The sequence below is a fragment of the Cupressus sempervirens genome, chromosome 3, assembly GCF_028749045.1.
Source record: "Cupressus sempervirens isolate cs-2001-9-10 chromosome 3, ASM2874904v1, whole genome shotgun sequence".
Taxonomy (NCBI): Eukaryota; Viridiplantae; Streptophyta; class Pinopsida; order Cupressales; family Cupressaceae; genus Cupressus; species Cupressus sempervirens.
In genome coordinates this window covers 209,428,330-209,447,599 of record NC_143120.1, presented here as the reverse complement: position 1 = coordinate 209,447,599, position 19,270 = coordinate 209,428,330, and positions in this window count along the sequence as shown.

Here is a 19,270-nt window from a genome sequence, read left to right as displayed (position 1 = left end):
TTGGTAGAAAATGATAAAATGAGTTTTTAACAATCAGTCAGTGATCAAATTTGATTATAATCAGTTCAATAGATCAGTGGGTTAGTTTGATGGTTTAGTTGTTCGGAAATTTTTCTTTTTAGCCAGACCCACTTTGGGGTCCCACTATTTCCACCAAACCAATATGATCCTATGGATGGTGAGGTTATGTTGAAGATTTTAGGGATTGAATTCATTAAGGTTGTCAATATGCTTACACTTTCATTTGAGATCTAAAGAATATACATGGAGATTATGAATTCAGGCAACGTGAGATGTTTGGTAACAATAGAATGGTGTGCTTTACATATCAAATAGAAATACTTCCTACATGATAAACACATGATTAGCGCTAGAAGTCGATTTGGAAAATTAAGGAAGGAGGTAACTTTTAAAATGAGCCATGATATAAATATAATGTGTAGAAGCTCTAAGTAAAGGAGTATAGGTAAGAGGGACGACATAAGCATGAACCTCATGTTTAAAAGTTCCCATGCAATCAATACATGATAAAAAGGAATCCCACAGTAATAAAAGGATTACACACTAAGTTGAAAGCCTTACCCATTCACAGGAGAGCTCTTGAATAGATTCCACCTCACAGAAGTCGTTGGGAGTCAACTCCACGACATGAAAAGAGAAAACTATAAGGAGGCGGTAGTGATAAGAGCACTAAGCCACAGGTCAAGATCAATCAAATGGAAACATCCGCATAACAAGAGAACAGGGCACTTCACGCAAATCCAAAGAAAAGCAGTGGCATAAAGGGGTAGCCAATGCATAAGCAAAGAGGAGACATCAATGACCAAGGAAGAAAAGACTTGTTAAAAGTAAGAGCAGTAAAAAAACCATACACATAGGAGAATGGACGCCATAAAAGGAGTCACTGATCATGAAGAGGACCTAGGCCACATGAGCAAAGTAAGGTGGGGTCAGATAAATGCAAAGAAAGCAAAGCTCATGCAATGTCAAGATGGGACCCCGATATAAAGCAGAGAGCCAAGCAATGGACATTTAAAAGGGAACAACCACAACTAATAAAAGGAAAATCCACCATTAAATAGTCTAAGTTGTAGGGCATGTAGTAAAAAAGGAATTTGTCAAGGTTTTAAGTAGAGCAACCCATGCAAAGTAGAAAATACAAAGCTCATGTCACATGTAGTCAAAGGAGAGACTACATCGTTTGAAGCTGTAGGCCCAACATGGGGCCACGACATCAAGGAAGATCACACCATGGTTCAGATAAGCTCCTCATGCAATCAAGGGACAATCAACGACAATTAAAGATAGGAGAAGGCTCAAGCATCCACGCAAAGACAGGGCAGAATAATCAAAAAGAGCTCACACGGTCAATGATAAAGAAACACAAGCACATTTATCCCACATTGGGGAGGGGATGGATGTCAAAGCATTGTAAATACAACTCCACGCAGAAATTATGGTGTCTTAAAGACTCACGACCTTTAAAGTCGAGCCATGCTGTGGAGGGGCCCATGGGGTCAAAGACAATAAATTTTGACGTTCAACACATAAGAACAAGCCATGCATATGAGCATAAGGTAATTGCAAAATTATTACGATGTCATGCCCAATGAAAGAGTGGAGAGAAAAATTTAGGGCTCTACGAGGTTATGACCACCATATGGTCGAAAAAACCAAATTGTAATGCTTCGGTCTTACAAAATTTGAAATGCCTCGTGTGGGCGTAAAGCAATTTTTATGGGCTCACGAGGATACACTGAGAGCGTGAGAACGTAAGGCATATTAAAAAGGCTCCCGATGATATGCATGAGCGTATAAGTGTAAATGGAGATGTGAAGAGGTCTCGGGGCTACAAGATTTGGGAGAAATTGTTAAAATATTAATAAACTCATTGTGCATGTGGGTGTAAAGAGATATTCAAGGGTTCACGATTCTACGGGGTGATGATATGAATATTAAGGAAATATTAATTAATTAATTAATATTTCAAATTGATGATCAAATGCAAGTTTGATATATGGCAATGGCAGATTGGAGGGAGAGTACAAAGAGAGAGTAAAAATGAAGTTCAAATGAAAATTCAGAGAAGATCAATGCATAAAATGAAAGATTTGAATCATTTTGAAGTTTTATATAGTTTTAACTATATAATTTTTTTTAAAATTCATTTTTAAAGCTCTGCCACAGTCCGGACCTGAATTTTCAAACTGCTACCAGAGGGGCATTTTTTGTCTGAATTAGGCACTTCAATATATCATTGGAACCAAGAGAAGCTGAATTTTCTGAATATAAGGCCAGATTATGTGCAAGTCTTCACCAGTTTAAGTTATAAATAGATTTATGTTTTTTGGAGCTTTCTCAGTGGAGTGAGCAGAATTCATCATGGGATGTCAAAATCAGTTTAGATGCAGATATAAAGTCTTTTTGAAGCCTGAATGTGGAAAAAACAAGTTTGAGAAGATTATATTACATTTTTAAAGTCGTTTAACTGATTTTTTTGCTTTGGTTTTTAGTTCTAGATCAAGAATCAAAATCAGTTATCTTTTCAACCAAAATATCTAAGATATTTTTGCATTTGGGAGGCCAAATGATGAAGATTTGATTCACCAGTTGAGGGGAGAGATTAGAGAGTTGTTTTAACCTATTGAGAAGGTTTTCCAAGTGGACAGATGTCATGTTCAGATCAAATCTAGGAATAAACTCTTCTCCTATATCTTTCTTTCTCTCATCTATTGTGAGGGTTCCAGTTTTTGTCACTGAGAAACCAGTTGGTTCCAGTCTTTTGAAGAAAATTTGCAAATTGCTGTGATACCAGGTTTTTGGTCTAGTCTTGATGTATTCTCAATACTGAGATACCATTTTCTTCAGCAAAATTCCCTTGTATGAACAACATTAGGAAGGTTAATACAGATAGTTCATATTTGTTAGGTGTTTTCATGTTTTGATTTCATGCATATGAATGTATTAATTTCAAGGAAATAAATACAGAGAACAACAGATGATTGAGTTTCATTTTAAGTCTTGTCTCCTTTATCAGTACCCTTCAATATTTTATGATCTTTAACAGAAAGCTTAGGTTGTAGTTGCAGTCCCTTAAGGCTATATGTTATTTCATTGTTGCCTATAACTCAAAGGGTTATGTAAATGCTTCAGCGAAATTAACAGCCTAGTTATGAGTTTACTGATGGGGATATCATGTAAGAATGAGATTTAAATTGAGCATTGATGTCTATTTGCAAGTTAAATGGATAGATCAGATATCTGAAGATACAAATATGTCTCAGATTTTCATATGTATATTTTTGATTCATGGAATTGCCTAATGGTTAAGGCACTGATCAGTTACAGGATCATTAGGTCTTATTGTTGCATATCTATGGTTTTGTTGAATTCAACATTATTAATGAAAAGCCTTTTCCCTACCATGTTGAAAAGCTATAATAGTCTAACTCGCACTTAACTTGTGAGATTCATAGATTCACATTTAGCTACTGTAGATCTATGTTATTACATTAGTTATTAGGAGATATAAGGGTTTTCATCTGCAGTAATTAGGTTCAGATTTATGTTTAATTGCATTGGTACCATATGTCAGAACCTCAAGGTTAACCCACCAAGGTCTTACAGAGCTTGAAGTGAAGAAGGGTCATACCTTATAGTTGGCCTGGTGTCTGAAATGATGTGTTGAAAATGGGAGTTAGCTGACCCCAGATGCATCATATTCTCATCGGGGTAATTGAAAACCCTCCAGCATTTTCAAACACCAATAGTAGGATCAAGAGACAAGGCTCTGCCCTACTCACTTTGAACCCAAGCATTAACAAAGAAGTAGTAGAAGTGTGTTTGAAGAATCAAGAAGTTTTTTTAAGCCAGACCAAGTACACTAAAACGGGAGGTAGAAGTGTGTTTGAAGAATCAAAAAGTTTTTTTAAGCCAGACCAAGTACACTAAAATGGGAGAAAACAGGGAAAAAATGCCCCAACAAGAGGCACTCGCAAATCGTGTTTGACCCCTTATACGGCTCCACGACATACAAAGGTTTTAGAGGCAAATAATGTTCCAATAGGCAGTCTAAATCCTAATCTCACTCATCCTAAAGATCTAACTAAAAGGTTGAATAAATTACTATCTAGCTTCGCCAAACCCTCAATTTACATCCCTCCGCATAAGAAAAAATAGCAAATCTTAAGCAAGCAAGTTGAATCTAGAAAATATCATCCAAAAGAAATAAACTCTAATGACACTATCATTATTAGCAATGAAATTAGTGAGACAAAATGACAAGAATGCTTTGATCTAGGAGCATACGCGATCTGGAATGGGCCAAAAAAATACAAAGCTAAATTGGTAAGGAATCTAGCAAAGATCTCTGACGCCAAGGTAAAATCATTACCTCTTTTGATAATCATTCCTTGTATATTCAATGTTAAAATCATAGATCAAGGAATGAATTTATAAGAATATCTAATTGTTTTTATAAAGGATGCCTAGTTAAATTCATAGCATGGGTGCCAAATTTTAATGATAGCAACAATCTAGAAAACATTAGTAGCAAAAATGGTTAGAATACATAAACTTTCCTCTAGAATTAAACAACATTAACATCATTAAAAGGATAGGGCAATCTCTAGGAAATCTTATAGGTATTGAAACAAACTTCAAAAACTTTAGTAAGATCATATTCTTAGTTAATATGGAGTCAGATCAAAGTGAACTAAAATTGAAAAAAAATCATAACTAATAGATCAATTTACAATTTAACCTTCACACATTACGAAGGAGAAATAAATGGAGTAATTAGAGAACTTTAGAATGGATAACATCAAGAAAAATCTAAAAGAATCCCTAAGGAACATCAGTAAATGGGAGAAAAAAGCAAAGGACAACAAGAAGAAAGGAAACTAAATTAACAAAAAATGTCTAGATATTCAAGCAAAGGGGGTCAAAGAAACAGAGCAAGAAGACCAAAGGATAAATACAAGGAAAATAGAGAATCCAGAAAGTGAATTGGAGAAAATTATGAACAACCAACTTGCATTAGCAAAATTCAAAAAATGTGAAGATTGTTAATCTTAGATTGGTTTTGACATATGAGTGACAATATACTTAAGTCATTTACTTAGTTCATTCCAAACAAGTAATACATGTCGAGCATAAGATGTTAGATAGTATATGTTGAGCAAGAGATATTTAGTATGTGCCAAGTAACTAGTAAGTGTCGAGCAGATAATAAGTGCTAAGTCATTCAGATGTCGAGTGATCAATGGATGTTGAGTCATTCAGAGGCCAAGTTATTGAAGTTGCTATTGATGTTGAGCATCAAGGACTTTAAGTGTCGAGTAATACAGTTTTGAAATAGTTTTTTGTAATGGCACAAACTACTATGTAAACCATTTTAGAGCTAACTTGAGGATTGTTTTACGATCTTAGATGATAAGGATGAATCTTTATTGAGAATCCTTATGCAGAACATGCAACCAATTAGAAAAAGAGAGGGATTAAGCGACAATATGGGTGACTCACTATTGTTGATTCATACCTAACCCTAAGTCACCTAGGTCTTCTTAAGGAGGACAAACCCTAAACTTTTTATGTGTGTGGAAGGAGAAAAGAAAGAAGTTTGCATGCACAAACAAAGCATTCGTCATGGCTAAGGAGTTGTGAATTGAGATACATTGCAAAATTAGTTAGAGGAGAATAGAGGAAAGGAATTAGAAGACAACAAAGATACATCTAATTAGTAAGGATCAAGTACACATCGGGAAAGAGGTGATCTTTTATCCAGTAGTAGAGTGCTAACCACAGGATCATTGTTGAGACATTCTAACAGGTGAATCAGTTAAATGTCTTAACAGAGTAGCCTTAATAGGTTGTTCTAAATCCTTTAACAAGGTGCTTACTTCATTGTAAGTTAAAGTCCTTTTACCAGACACACTTCTGATAGGGTATTGAAATACTTTAATAGGGTAAGATCTAACAATCTTGTAAGCCTTTAACAAGACAAACCTCTCACAGGGTAGATCATGTTTCATGATCAAACATTGTAACCTTCATTGGATACACTTTATTGCTACATTAATGGAGATTTGTGGGTGTCATCCCCACCCCAGTTCTACCTTCTCCTTGGAGAGTTTTTGGGTAACCAAATATCTTGTGTCATACATGTGTTGAATGTTTATTTACTTTCATACTATGGATGTATATGCTTAATTTGGTATTTCAATTTACATGTATAGATTGTGAGATGGATGTGTAGTGAATGATTTTAAGGTTAAAGTTTTAAGTGTTCATTCACCCCCTCCCCCCCTCAAAGATTAATTTTCCCATTGTATTTCCAACAATTAGTATCAGAGCCTTATTCTCTGAAAAGGAAAGCTTTGTAACTTTGAGGAAAGATCTTGAAGATGGAAGTCTACAAGTTGGGAAAAACTATTGAGAATCAGACAATTGAAATACAGCTTGCCCTATATCAACTGAATGAAGCAAGAGATGAGTTAAAGCAATCATTGAAGAGAAGGAAATAGATAGCTATTGAAGAGAGTGACACACATTACCAAGAGATTGATATTATTGAATTGTTTGTAGATGAAAACACAAGTGAATTTGATGCAACAATTACATATATGATGGAAAAGAATGGAACCCTAACTGAAGAGGTCATAAATCTCAAGATAGAACAAGAAGTTCAATTAGTATTGCTATGTGAGGTGACTGAGCAAAAGAATAAAGTGGAAGAGGACAAAGTCATGATTGAAGATGACAAAAGGATATTGACCAAAAGACTAGAAGAGAAAACATCAAAGGTGAATAGGATTGCTCACATGCAATTGGAAACATTGAATCAAATGACAATTACAAATCATGAATTAAATGGTAAAGATATTGACATCACAACATTGAAGTTGCAGAATGAACTATTGAGAAATGATCTGAAAAGAGAAAAAAAAATTGTTGAAAGTTTCAACAAACCTAGTGAAGCTATCAAGTATTTTGAGCAAATGATGAGATCTCTTAGATCTAATAGTGATACTACTAGATTGGGTTATACTAGTAACAAAGAAGGAGAATCATCTAAAAGTGGTGAATAAAGGAATGCCAATGGTAAGAACTTAGAACCTACTTGTCACAATTGTGGTAAGATAGGTCATATTGCCAATGTTTGTAGGAGCAAGACTACAAATCAGAATCCTAAGTAGAAGTTCATGGGTCACTGTCATTGTATCACCTATTTTAGTAGAGTAAAATGAACACTAATATATAAAAAGCATTCTCAATACTAAAAAAAAGTAAACACTTAAGATAGGACCAAAGAAGACAAAATTGAGGAAAGTAGACCAAAGATGGTAAACTCCTCAAGTGCTTCTCATTATGACGAAGCTATGTCCCTGATGGATAGTGGATGTATACTCACGATGTGCTCAAGCTCCAAATAGATGAGTGATAATCAAATATGAGTGTGGATGAATGATTCAACAATGAAGGTATGGAGGGGTTTCAGCATTATAATAGTATTTTGGTGGTTTTTAAGCTCTCAAAATAGCATGATAAGTTTGCTTCAAAAGTGGATGATTTTAGTGAAGGAAGAGGCTTCTATTTATAGGCCAAGGGGTAGAGGAATGGACGATCAAGATGCAAGGATGGCAAGATGGTGACAGAGGGCTAGGATGCACTCAAAGGGGAGCACATGGATTGTGCTTGTTTGAAGCCAATTAGGAGGTGACACATGTCACAGGGTGATTGGGTGTGAGAGGGTAGGATATGGGTTGGTCAAAGGAGTAATGAGGGAGGTTGAGCCATAAATGGGGATGTTTGGGTCCTAAATGGAGGTGGTTGGGGGAGAGAATGAGATTGTTGACTTTGGCTTGGGTCTTAAATGTTGGAGGGTGAGGGGAGAATGAGATTGTTGACTTTGGTTTGGGTTACCAAGTCTTAACCCATGTTTATGATTGTGCACATGATTAGAAGAGGATTAGGCTTGGATTAGAGGAGTGATTAGGGGGTAAGTGGCTTAGATTTGATAGGATGGGTTAGTTAGGTGGCTAAGTGAGGTTAGTACGTGAATGGGTTGGATTAGGGGTTAGGATAGGGTTTAGGGAGGCTCTTATGGTTTTAGATATTTTATTAAATGATTTATTTAATAAAATAGGGATATAGAATTAAATTGAATAGATTTGAGGATTTATTCAATTTAATAAAGGAATAGGGATTTAATTGATAAATTGATTTTGGGTGATCTTTTAATTTTATCAATTGGACTATAGTTAATTAAATTAACTAACTAACTAGGGGATGGTAATAGATTAATTAAATATTAAATACTTAATTAATGATGCCTTAGAAGATGACTAAATAGGGTTACTTAATTGATGTAATCAGATTTAGGTCTACAGTCATAAATGCAACAAACAAGGACATCAGGCACATGAATGCAGAACCAAGACCATAAGCACACAAATATTTGAAGGATAATGCTATAAATGTCAAAAGTATAGATATAGAGCATATCAATGCAGATCCAAGGCCAAGTGGTCATCAAACAAGTAGACAAAGGTAAAGCACAATGGCAACTCTTATAATTGGGATTATAATACTAGGTATAGTTGTCACTATTGTCAAGAGTATGAACATGTTGCTAAAAATTGCATAAGAACACATTTTAGAAGTGACTACAAAAGATGGTTGAGTCAAACTACATGTTTTAGTTTTTTAAGGCTAGTTACATAAGCAGGAATTGTCCAACAAGATCAAAGACACCTAGCAATGAATTCAACAAAGGCAAAGGAGAGGTAGATGTTGAGAATCTTAGAGATGAGATGAAGAAGACATGTGTTTGCAAGAAAACCTAACATATCAGGAGCATGCGTAAATAAACAAATGTTAGTTGCATATGTATATCAAATATTCAAAATAAAGTAAAATACAACTAACACTATGCTTGAGTTTTACAACTCAATGCAATCGAAAAGAAATGTTCTTAAGCAACCTCAAAGCAACTCAACAAGGGAACCCATGAGAGGCCTTGTTAGCATGTTTTAGATTGGAAGGATGTGAATGTGCTCTCCCCAAACACAACTATTGAATCCCAAAGAGTTTGAAATGCAATGCAAGATGAGATGTGAATCTAACTAAGATGAGTGAGGAATGTTTCAAGAGAAGGCTATGGAAGAAGTCATTCTCAAAACATCCTAAGAAGTAGAGGTGAATGCAAGGCAATAATCTAAACTATCAATGTAAGTGCAAATGAACTAGCAACTACCAAAGGTTAGTAATAATGCATAAAATCTCTAAAAGCTCTAGAACTATATTAGCATGATAACAATGCAAATGAGGGAGATGAAAAAGGCTTGAGAAAAGGGTTCTATTTATAGGTTTGAGAGAGGCCTTGGGGAGGTGGCATCTATGTGGCATCCACATATGTGCCACCAAGGAGACACATGGATTAAAGGACAAAGCCATGCAAAAGTCAAAACTAGCATTTATGATTGAGAGGCTCAAGGTTTGCCATTTATGATTGAGAGGCTCAAGGTTTGCTCACACATGTGTGAGCAACCTTGGGGGAAGGAGTGGGGGGACAAAGTTGTAAGAGGTGTAAATGAAGTGGAAGCTTTATTGGATCATGAGTTTCTCACACATGTGTGAGAAAATTCTTAGGAGCTAAAAAGGTGATTTAAAGAGGTTTAGGATAATAAAGTGGGATTAAGTAGTGGTTAGGCTTAGAAGGATGAGAGTGATGGGTGTAGACTAGGTTTTAGGATGGGATTAAGATTAAACTAAATAAGATTTAACTTAATCACAAGATTATAGAATTTAATAAAGTGGAGGAAATTAAATAAATTAGAATTTAATTAAAAGGGGATTTATGGAGCACTATGTATTAAATAAATTTAATACATTAGAGGGGATGCATTTAAATTAAATTTAAATACATTAGGAAAATGAACCTATTTAATTAAATAAGTAGAAGAACATGAAAAATATAATTAATTAATTACAATGACAAAGGAGATATTAAATCAATTAATCTAGTGTTTAGGACAATTTTAAGCATCTACATTTTGCCCCTCTTTGAAGTGATGTCGGAATGATATTATATCAAAGAAAAGAAAATATAGGTTGCCCTAGAGAGGATAGGAGTCCTAGGAGTTGTGTCGTAGTGACAATAGGGGAGGAGGGTGCCCCCTTGAGGAAATTGGGTGAAAAAGGAATATATTTTGCCCCATTTTCTCGAAAATAGACACAGGAAGGAAAAGGGAAAGAGAAAAGGCTTAAAAGATGACCTTGCATGACTTGTTGGTAAGAGTGGATGAAGCGGGGTGAATTGGATAATGATTAATCTAAATGTAGTTGAACTACATGAATGCATGAGATTCAGTTGTGTTCATATGGGAGAGCACACCCTAGTTTCATATTACAAGAGGAGTTATGCATCAAATGCTATAATAGCATAGATGACAAGGTTCCTTTGTGTGGACTAGACTCTCAACAAAATAAAGACTATAGGAACATAAATCTAGGTTTCATAATCCTGATGGAACAAATGACATATACACACTAGAGAGGTCTGGGCACACCCAAATACTTTTTAGGGATTTTGGTGGAAAGTGTTCTAACCCATTGCCCCCAGTGAGAAATGCATAACCATAACTTAAAACTAACATAGATGTGCTAAAGAATCATGAAAATAGATCATATTGCAAAATGACATGTGTAATCAGGTTAAGTCATTCAAAGGATACCAAGATATTGAAGATCGAGGCACACTTGGGGAGACTATCGCTAATACACAAAGATAAAATCAACAAAAGACCTTATGACCAAGTAGTCATTTAGTCCATAGTTCTTGCCATGAACTTTATTTTGATGGTGAATTTGTTAAGCCTGTGTAGGAAGGATTCATCCTGTAAGGAAAAAATTGAGTGTTTGATTGAAATGTATTGAAATGTTTGTGATTGTTCACTGGAAATTTTGTGAAAAGAAAAAGGTACTCAAAACATTTAGTCGTAGTGTGAATTTGTGTAAGATTGTTTGCAATCACTATTTTGATAAGCTCAGTTTGATGGGTTGAAGCTCAATGTCATGAGATAAATAGAAGAATTTGAATAAGATATGATAAGATAATGGATGAATTGAATTGGAATGTGAGAGAGCAAGTGATAAATGTTCTCTAGAGGAAAGTTTGTATAATGGAGGACTAGAAATTTGATCAAGGTATATGAAAATAGATGGAAAAATGAAGCAATTGATTATGGAAAATGATTTGTATGAAATGATTAGAAGAAGGGAATATGATTAGATTAGACGAGAAATGGATTGATTGAATTGATGAAAATGACTAGATTGGGACTAGTGACAAGGGAGATCCAAGGAATGCTAAATGGATGAAAAGGGTGGGTGTATCTAAATGGAGGAATAGTATGGGGGACCAAAGGATCTGGTATAGGACAATGGGGAGCCAAGGACCCTGTTTCAAAGGAGTGATTGACAATTCCCCATACCAAGGATATAAAAATGGAAGGAAATGTGGTGGGAAATGATGCATGAAAATGAATAGATGGTGTGAAGGGTATTGTATAGAGGAAGTGAAGGCATGTGTATTTTCAAAGCATAAATGAACATTTTGTTGTTGTGCCTCTAGTATTGATCATGAGAATAGGCCTAAAAGTGGAATGAATAAGGGATATGGGAGGGAGGGTATGAAATAGGGATAATGATATGAAGAGTATGCATGAAATGTGGGACATGAAATGGATGGGATAACCAAGAACAAGGACATATGAAGGAGCATGGAAGTATGTAGGAGTATGGATGGAGAATAGAGGAAAGGAAAATGCCAAGGAATCTGGGATACAAGATATGGATATGATGTCAAGATTAAATATATGAAAGGATTATGGAAGTATGTAGGATAGTGTGTGGATAATGTGCAAGGGATATGGAAAGTGAGGATGAATGGATGAAAGGAATAGGATAGTCAAGATCAAAGATGGAAAAGGATGATGAATGGTAGATAGGAATGTGGAAGATATATAAGGCAATGTGGTATGGATGGAGGTTGCCCCCAGTGTAGAGTGCAAGTGGAAGAGGATAAGTGAATGGAAGGATAAGTGGAATTGGAAGACACTAAATACAAAGGGAGGACTCAAGCATCTAGATATATGGATGGTATCCCTTGATATTTATTTCTTTCTTTGTTATTTTCAAGAAATTTTTACTATTTTCTCATGGATTTTGGTAGGATAGTGAAAATAAGGGTGAAATGGGTTGGGAAATGGAGGTCAAGGACTTATGAAAAACTTTGGATTAAGGGGGTGGAATGGTCGATGGATGCTATGTTGGAAGACTTGTGAATGAGTGGATGGAGGAGGTGGAAAGATCATCATTGACACACACCTTGAAGGGTGATGGAAAGGAGGAAATCTCGGAGGATATGTAGGAGAAAGTTTGAATTTTAGGATATAGGGACCCAAAATGGATGAAGGAGATGATGGATTCAAGATGGTGGATTTGGGTACATAAGGACCCAAAATGGATTTGGAAAATGGAAGTTTTGAGGATTTATGTATGAAGGAAGCCTTTGAATTAGAAAGATTGGATGCCATCTTGAAGTTTTCTTTGAAATTCATTGCTTCATTAAGTAGCTTTGGAATCCACATAATTTTTGAATTTTTTATTTTCAGCCTTTATGGCCTCCTAATTTTTTCTTTCCTTTGGATCATATTTTTCTTTTCTTGAACATGTTTTTTAGAGGGGACATGTTGATCCTTGTATTTTTGTGGATATTTGGCTTGATTCACTTTATCTTTGGCATCCGATTTGCTGCCATTGGCCATGGTATGAGGATAAATGGTATGGAGAGTCAGTGGATGGAATTATGGAGGGTGAACAGTGGAAGGAATTCAAGGATGCGTGCCTTTGTTGATATTTAATAGGTATATGAGGGGATGAAGTGGAAGAATTGGATATGGTGGATGGATGTATGTAAGGACCCAAAATGGATGGAAGGGATGAAGGGTTTGGCTTTGGAATATAAGGACCCAGAATGGATGGAGATAAGGAAGGAATGGGAGTATGGATATAAGGGCCCAAAATGAACTTGGAATATGGATGATGTGAATATTTAGGTTTGGAAGGAGGAATTTTGGATTTGGAAGGAGTGGAAGGTTTACCAACATCTTGAGACATTATTTCTTCAACGGGATACTTATCATTTTCATTACAAGATGTGAGTCCATGTGTATGGGGTTCATGAGTGGATTGGATAGGTGTGATAAGCTCATATGGAGGATTAGGATCAAAAGGAGGATTATGAGGGATAATAGGATCTTGAGATGGATTAGGATCATGAAATGCAAATGAAGGGGTACTTTGATCTTGACTTATAAGAACATCATGTGGTGGAATGGAAGGAATTATTGGATCATCTAGTGGGATAGGATCATATAATGGAGTGGATGGAATGGAATTATGAGATAGAAAATTTTGATCTTGACATGGAGGAATATCATTGGATGGAGTGGAAGGAGTATCTTCATGAAGTGAAGGATCTATGGATGCTAACTCTTGAGATGGAATGGGATTAGTAATGTGTGTGGTACATGAAATGTCTTGATCTTGATTAGGAAGGGGATAATGAGATGGAATAAGATGGATAAATGGATCTTGAGGGATAAGAAAATTATGGGATGGGGAAATTCTCGGATCTAGAGGAGAAAAGGAATTCATAATGACATGCTTTAGAGGAAGGTCTTGAGATGGAGTTGGGTGTATGAGTTTGGGTAATTGGATCACTTTATTTTGAGTTTGGTTCTTAGATAAGGTTTCTAGTGAGATAAACCTATTACAAGGTGGGGATGATGTTGATTTTGGAGGATTAGGATTGCGTGGAAGTTGAGGCATGGGTAGGGTCACTAGTACATTTGGGCTCATTTTTTGACCTTTATTGGTTGAAATTTGAACCCATTTTTTGACCAATCTTCGACCAACGAATTGGTTGATAATTTTTTGGTCAAAAATTTGATGAACATACTGGATGGTCAAAATTTTGACCAATACATTGGTCAAAAAATGTCTAGGTTGTTGAGCCATTTTCTGCCATTCATTGGTCAAACTTTTAACCAATGCTTGGTAGAAATCTGCGGGGCATTGGTCAAAATTTTGACCAATGCATGGTGGAAAACTAGATGGCACTGGTTGAAAACTTTTTGGTTGAAAATTCGACCATCTAGTAGGTTGGTCGAAAATTCGACGAATACGGTGGTCAAAAAATGTTGGCATTGTTAGCGCATTTTTTGCCATTCATTGGTCGAACTTTCGACCAATGCTTGGTAGAAATCTGTAGGGCCCATATCATGGATAGCGATATCATGGACCCACTTCTCGTGTACTAGGTACGAAGATTTTTGATTGTGAGATTGAGCCGAGATCAAAGGTTGGCATTGACTCGCTATGAAGAAGTGCTCGAAAGTTAAGTATAGCGAGTTAGCGAGTGTGGCCCACTACTGTTGAAGTAAAATTGTTGTCCACAAGATCAAGTTTGGATCGATGACGCTCATTGACTTGCTATAAAGAGATGTAAAAAAATTAGGTATACCAAGTTAACGAGTAATGGACCCACCATCGTGTTCTTAAAGGTTGTTTCAATTGTCTACCACACGATTAAAGTAAGATCAGTGATCATCGCTAGCTCACTGTGGAAAGGTGCTCGAGAATTATGTATAATGAGTTAGCGAGTTGATGACACGTGTGTGTAGTCATGCATGGGCCCGATTTGAAGCACTAGCCTTGAAGGAAAGGTAGAGGTGGAGGTGTTTTATTGGCTTGACTGCCAATGTGTTAAGAAGAAAGCTAAGTTAGCTTAGTTGTAATTCCCAGATCGTAGGATTTTTCAAGGATCAACGGCACAAGTTTAAAAAAGAAAGTGTGACGCCACTCTATTTTTCTGTTCGACACATTTATGATAAGTGAAAGCTTCACGTGTGGGAGAAACAAAGAATAAAACAGAGATTTTCATTAATTCCAGTCCCACACGAACAGAGATTGCAAATTTTCTGAGCACAAGAGCCTGATTGATTGTGTCGTGTTAAGCCTGGTAAAGATGTGAAACTATTCTTCTGTCGTTCGAGAGAAATTTTAGAAGTTTAGAGAAGAACAAGTTTAGCAAGTCAAGTAAGTACTCATATTATAACTTCTATGGCATTACAATTCTCTCAATACTGTCAAAATGCCTCCTAAGAAACCATTCTCTGGGCAAATTAATTATATGGATAGGAATGTCCACGATGATTTATTAAAATTACTCCCAGAATCTACTGTACAACCTGCACAAGTTAAAAAGTTAATTTCCTTAAACCCTAGGCTTAAAGTTGGTGATGGCCTATATGACAAGGGGAACTGGGTTAGGGATGCAACAACTACTCAAATTGGCCTTATCTTGTTCAAAAAGTGGTTTTTGGAAAGAAAGTTGTTTGCCCCGCATGCTAATGTTTGGAATTTTGATTTGGGAGAGTTAGTAGTCCCAAGTGTTTTCATGGATTATGATTTGCTTGAAGCCATTGCTAAGAATTATGACCAAGCCATTAGGGTTGTAAGAAGAAAGGATGGTGTGCCTCTGGTTTCGATTACTCCTGAAGAAATTAGAGAGGTTTTTCACTTGGAACCATTATCAGACTACCATGTGCAAATCAATCTACTAGAATTAGAGAATGAATATAAAGCAAAGAAGGATGTAATTAGGGGAGGTGCACTAAGGGCACATATTGGTACAATAGGAACTTTTCCAGTAATTATTGCAGCCTCTAGAGAGCCTTTTAAGAAGAGTCTTTTCACTTCCCAGGCTGTAGAGATATACAAGACCTTATGTTGAGTTTTTGGTGAAGATGAGCAAGAATTTATGCCCATTGGTTTCATGTACATGATGGTTCAGATTGCTTCCTTCGATGTAGACGTTATTTTTGATTTTGCTTCCTTTTTGGCTGAAGAAATTCACATTGGTTTAGTTGGGATTGCGAAGGGCAAGGTGGAAAAAACTTTTGGTCACTACTCTCTATTAATGCATATGTTTTTGTTCAAAGGAGTGACATATTTTGGTAATGAGATGGAACTAAACAGAGAGGAGAATGGAGAAATACTACCAGTCCAGTTGTGGAGTGCAGATATGACCTAGGATGCAAGTAATGCTAATTTTGTCAGATTTGATAGATATTTTGCTACTAAATTGAGATGCCTCATATTGAGTGACAATCCCAAAATCCCTAGGGTACTAATGAGTCTCATCAGGCCTATGGATAACCCCCATGACTTGAAATTTTCACATAATTGGGGAGATATCATCCCCTACCTTGTTTCTACTATTTTTAGAATCTATGGTTTCAAGGGGAACCCTCATGTTTTGCCTTACCAAGTTCCTTTGAAGGTGGGAATGGCTGAAGTTTTATGGCAGTTAGGGGGACTGGAAGAAATGTTTTTGTTGAAAAGGCAATTAGGGTCAATTTTCCCTACCTGCATAGTGACCCATCAATTTGTGATTACAAAAGGGGGATGGATATTTTTGCATAAAATTTTGGAGCAATATATGATGGCTGTCTCTCATCCCCATTTTTGTGATTCTAAGGAATTTTTCAATCAGATGTTGAGGCGTAGAATCAAGTTGGGACCGGTCAAGCACGATTCTTATTATCCAAAGGATATTATAAGGAATGAATTCTCATTGTAGGAGCAGGAAACTAAAAAGGAAAAATGGAGAGTTTATTCCCGAGTCTTAGAATTCATTCATTGTTTTGATAATAAATATGATCCTTTGGATAATGCTATTACAGAGGCTGACAAAATAAGTAAGCTCATGAATACCTTCCCTAAAATAATGGAGGTCATGAATGAAAAGAAACAATTTTTTATTGATTCATATCCTGATAAGGCCAGAGAGGTCATGAGGAGGTTGGCTTTCACTCCAAATGTGAGAACTAATAAAATAATTGTGCAGAAGAGGCCCGGATATACTATAATTCAGAATAAAAGGGTTCCTATAGACAAGGGCAAACAAATAATAGGATCTACCAGTATAGCCCAAGAGGAGAGACCTGAAGAGCCTAGTCCTAAGAGGCAAAAGGTAATGATAGAAGAAAGGCCTCAAGATGAGGAATATTCACCCACCCAGTCCCCTTTGAGGATTGGAGAAGAGAAGCTCACTGGTGAACAGGTTGAACAAATGGGATCACAAGGAGATATTTTTATTATTCAAGTAGAATTAGATGAGGATAACCCTCTAGAACTTCCTCTCCCAAGTTTGGATCTAACAATAGCTGATTATAGAGGCAGGGAGTTGGACCCTGTATTAGAGCAGGCAAGTCATCAATTTTTGATTGATGACAGTTTTGTAAAATCAAGGGTTTTTCAACAGTTTGCATGGAGGACAAACATGAATGTTTTCGAGGAGAAATGTAAAAAGATGAAAACAGAGCATCCAAAAATGGATGAAACTTCCATGCAAAACCAAATTAAAGAAGAAATGATGAAGGAATTGTAGAATATAAGCCCTGAGGAGGGGAGGAAAATGATAAAGGCATCTAACATTTTATTACTGCCCAATTGGGATATTGCAGATGCATTAATTTTCAATTCTGTTTCAAGTAGATTGGAGTTGCAAGACCCAAATAGAAGAGACTTCCAAGGCACTTCATTCATTGAAGATCAAGTTGGATTGGTTAGTTGGTCATTGAGAAAGGGATCTAGAGCCACACCATCACAATCAGATGAGTCTGGGTTGATGGGAAATATACTTGTAAGAAGGGTTGCTGACACTTCACATGCACAGGCAGCATATTGGAATGTGGATTCTTCTATGTTTGTGTTGGCCACTGCTAAGAAGGAGGAACAGGTTATGTTTGAGTTACAGAATAAATATGAAACACTTCTTGAGGCCTATAATAGGGAGGTAAAAAGGAGAATTGAACTTGAAAACAAGGCAATGGGAAAATCCACAAGGCCAAAAATAACATACCCCCGTCCTCTAGTGGAACCTTTTAAATCCAACCCCCTTGTAGAGATACCAGACACACCTCAAAGGCCTGAATATTATACAGCCGAGGAATTTGAAGAAGAGAAGAGCAAACTATGGGCCTTACATGTAGAGTTAAATACGCAGTATGAGGATAAGCTTAGAAAGGCTCTAATGTATTTAGCGGACAAAATTGAGTGGCCCTTATTCTTTGATCAATTGGTAAAAGTAATAGATATATGGGAGGAATTGAAAACTCATGATGATACCCTGAAGCCTATTGTTAATAAATGGGGAAGAAGGGAAAAGGAAATCACCCTTCTATGTTATTCAGTTATAAAGTCTTCCCATGACCATGTTGAAAAATTGTATGATATTGCCAATGACCTGTCAGATTTTGATAACAAGAGAGTTGCTCTGCAACTAAAAATTGTTTCTTATTTGAATAAGTACAAGAATAAAAAATTTGATCTATTTCCTTGTGCCTTGGATAGAAAGAAGAAATTGAAAAATAAGGAAGAGTGGAGTAAAGAATTGGATGACCTTTTCTGCACAAGGATAAATCAAGTTATTAATGAAAAGGGGCATGCCTGGTGGGCCACCACGATAGAGGAATTGGTTAAAGTCCAATTATTTTTTGATTCTTTGAAGCAAGAATTTGTTGGTTTTCAAAAGGAGGCTGGTTATATTTTAAAAAAGCAAAATGATATCCTACAGTTCAGTTGGCCGGATGATATACAATTTGACACTTGGATGGCAGATCTTCTATTGGACAAGCAGTTAGAGGAGGACAATTTAGATGATGATGAGAAACTAGAAGGCGAGGTGCAGGTTATTGACACCTCTGCACCAAAACTGAAAAAAGAAGAAGGGGAAAAGGTAATAATGCCTGCTCAGGGTGAAAGCAGTGAGAACCCGCAGGAGAAAACTGATTTGGAGGTATCACAAGATCATCCTTCTTTGGTTAGCTTGGTAGCCACGTATTCTGAGGAGCCAGAATAATGAGAGACAAATCAAAAGTTGATGATTCACAATAGAAACTGGAACAAGCCTACCTGAAGGAATATTTGATATGCCTGGCATTTTGTTGTGATTGTTTTTGTCTTTTGTATGATGCTTTGTTCCTTGGACAATTGTCAGATCACAATTGCCCTTTGCTTGTTGCAACTCATGCTATATAAATGAGTTTTCAAGGCATTGTGATGGTCCGAGACTTGTGCAATTTTTTGTTTCTTTCACGAAGAGTACATATTCAGTCGGTCCAATAGTATGCAGAGG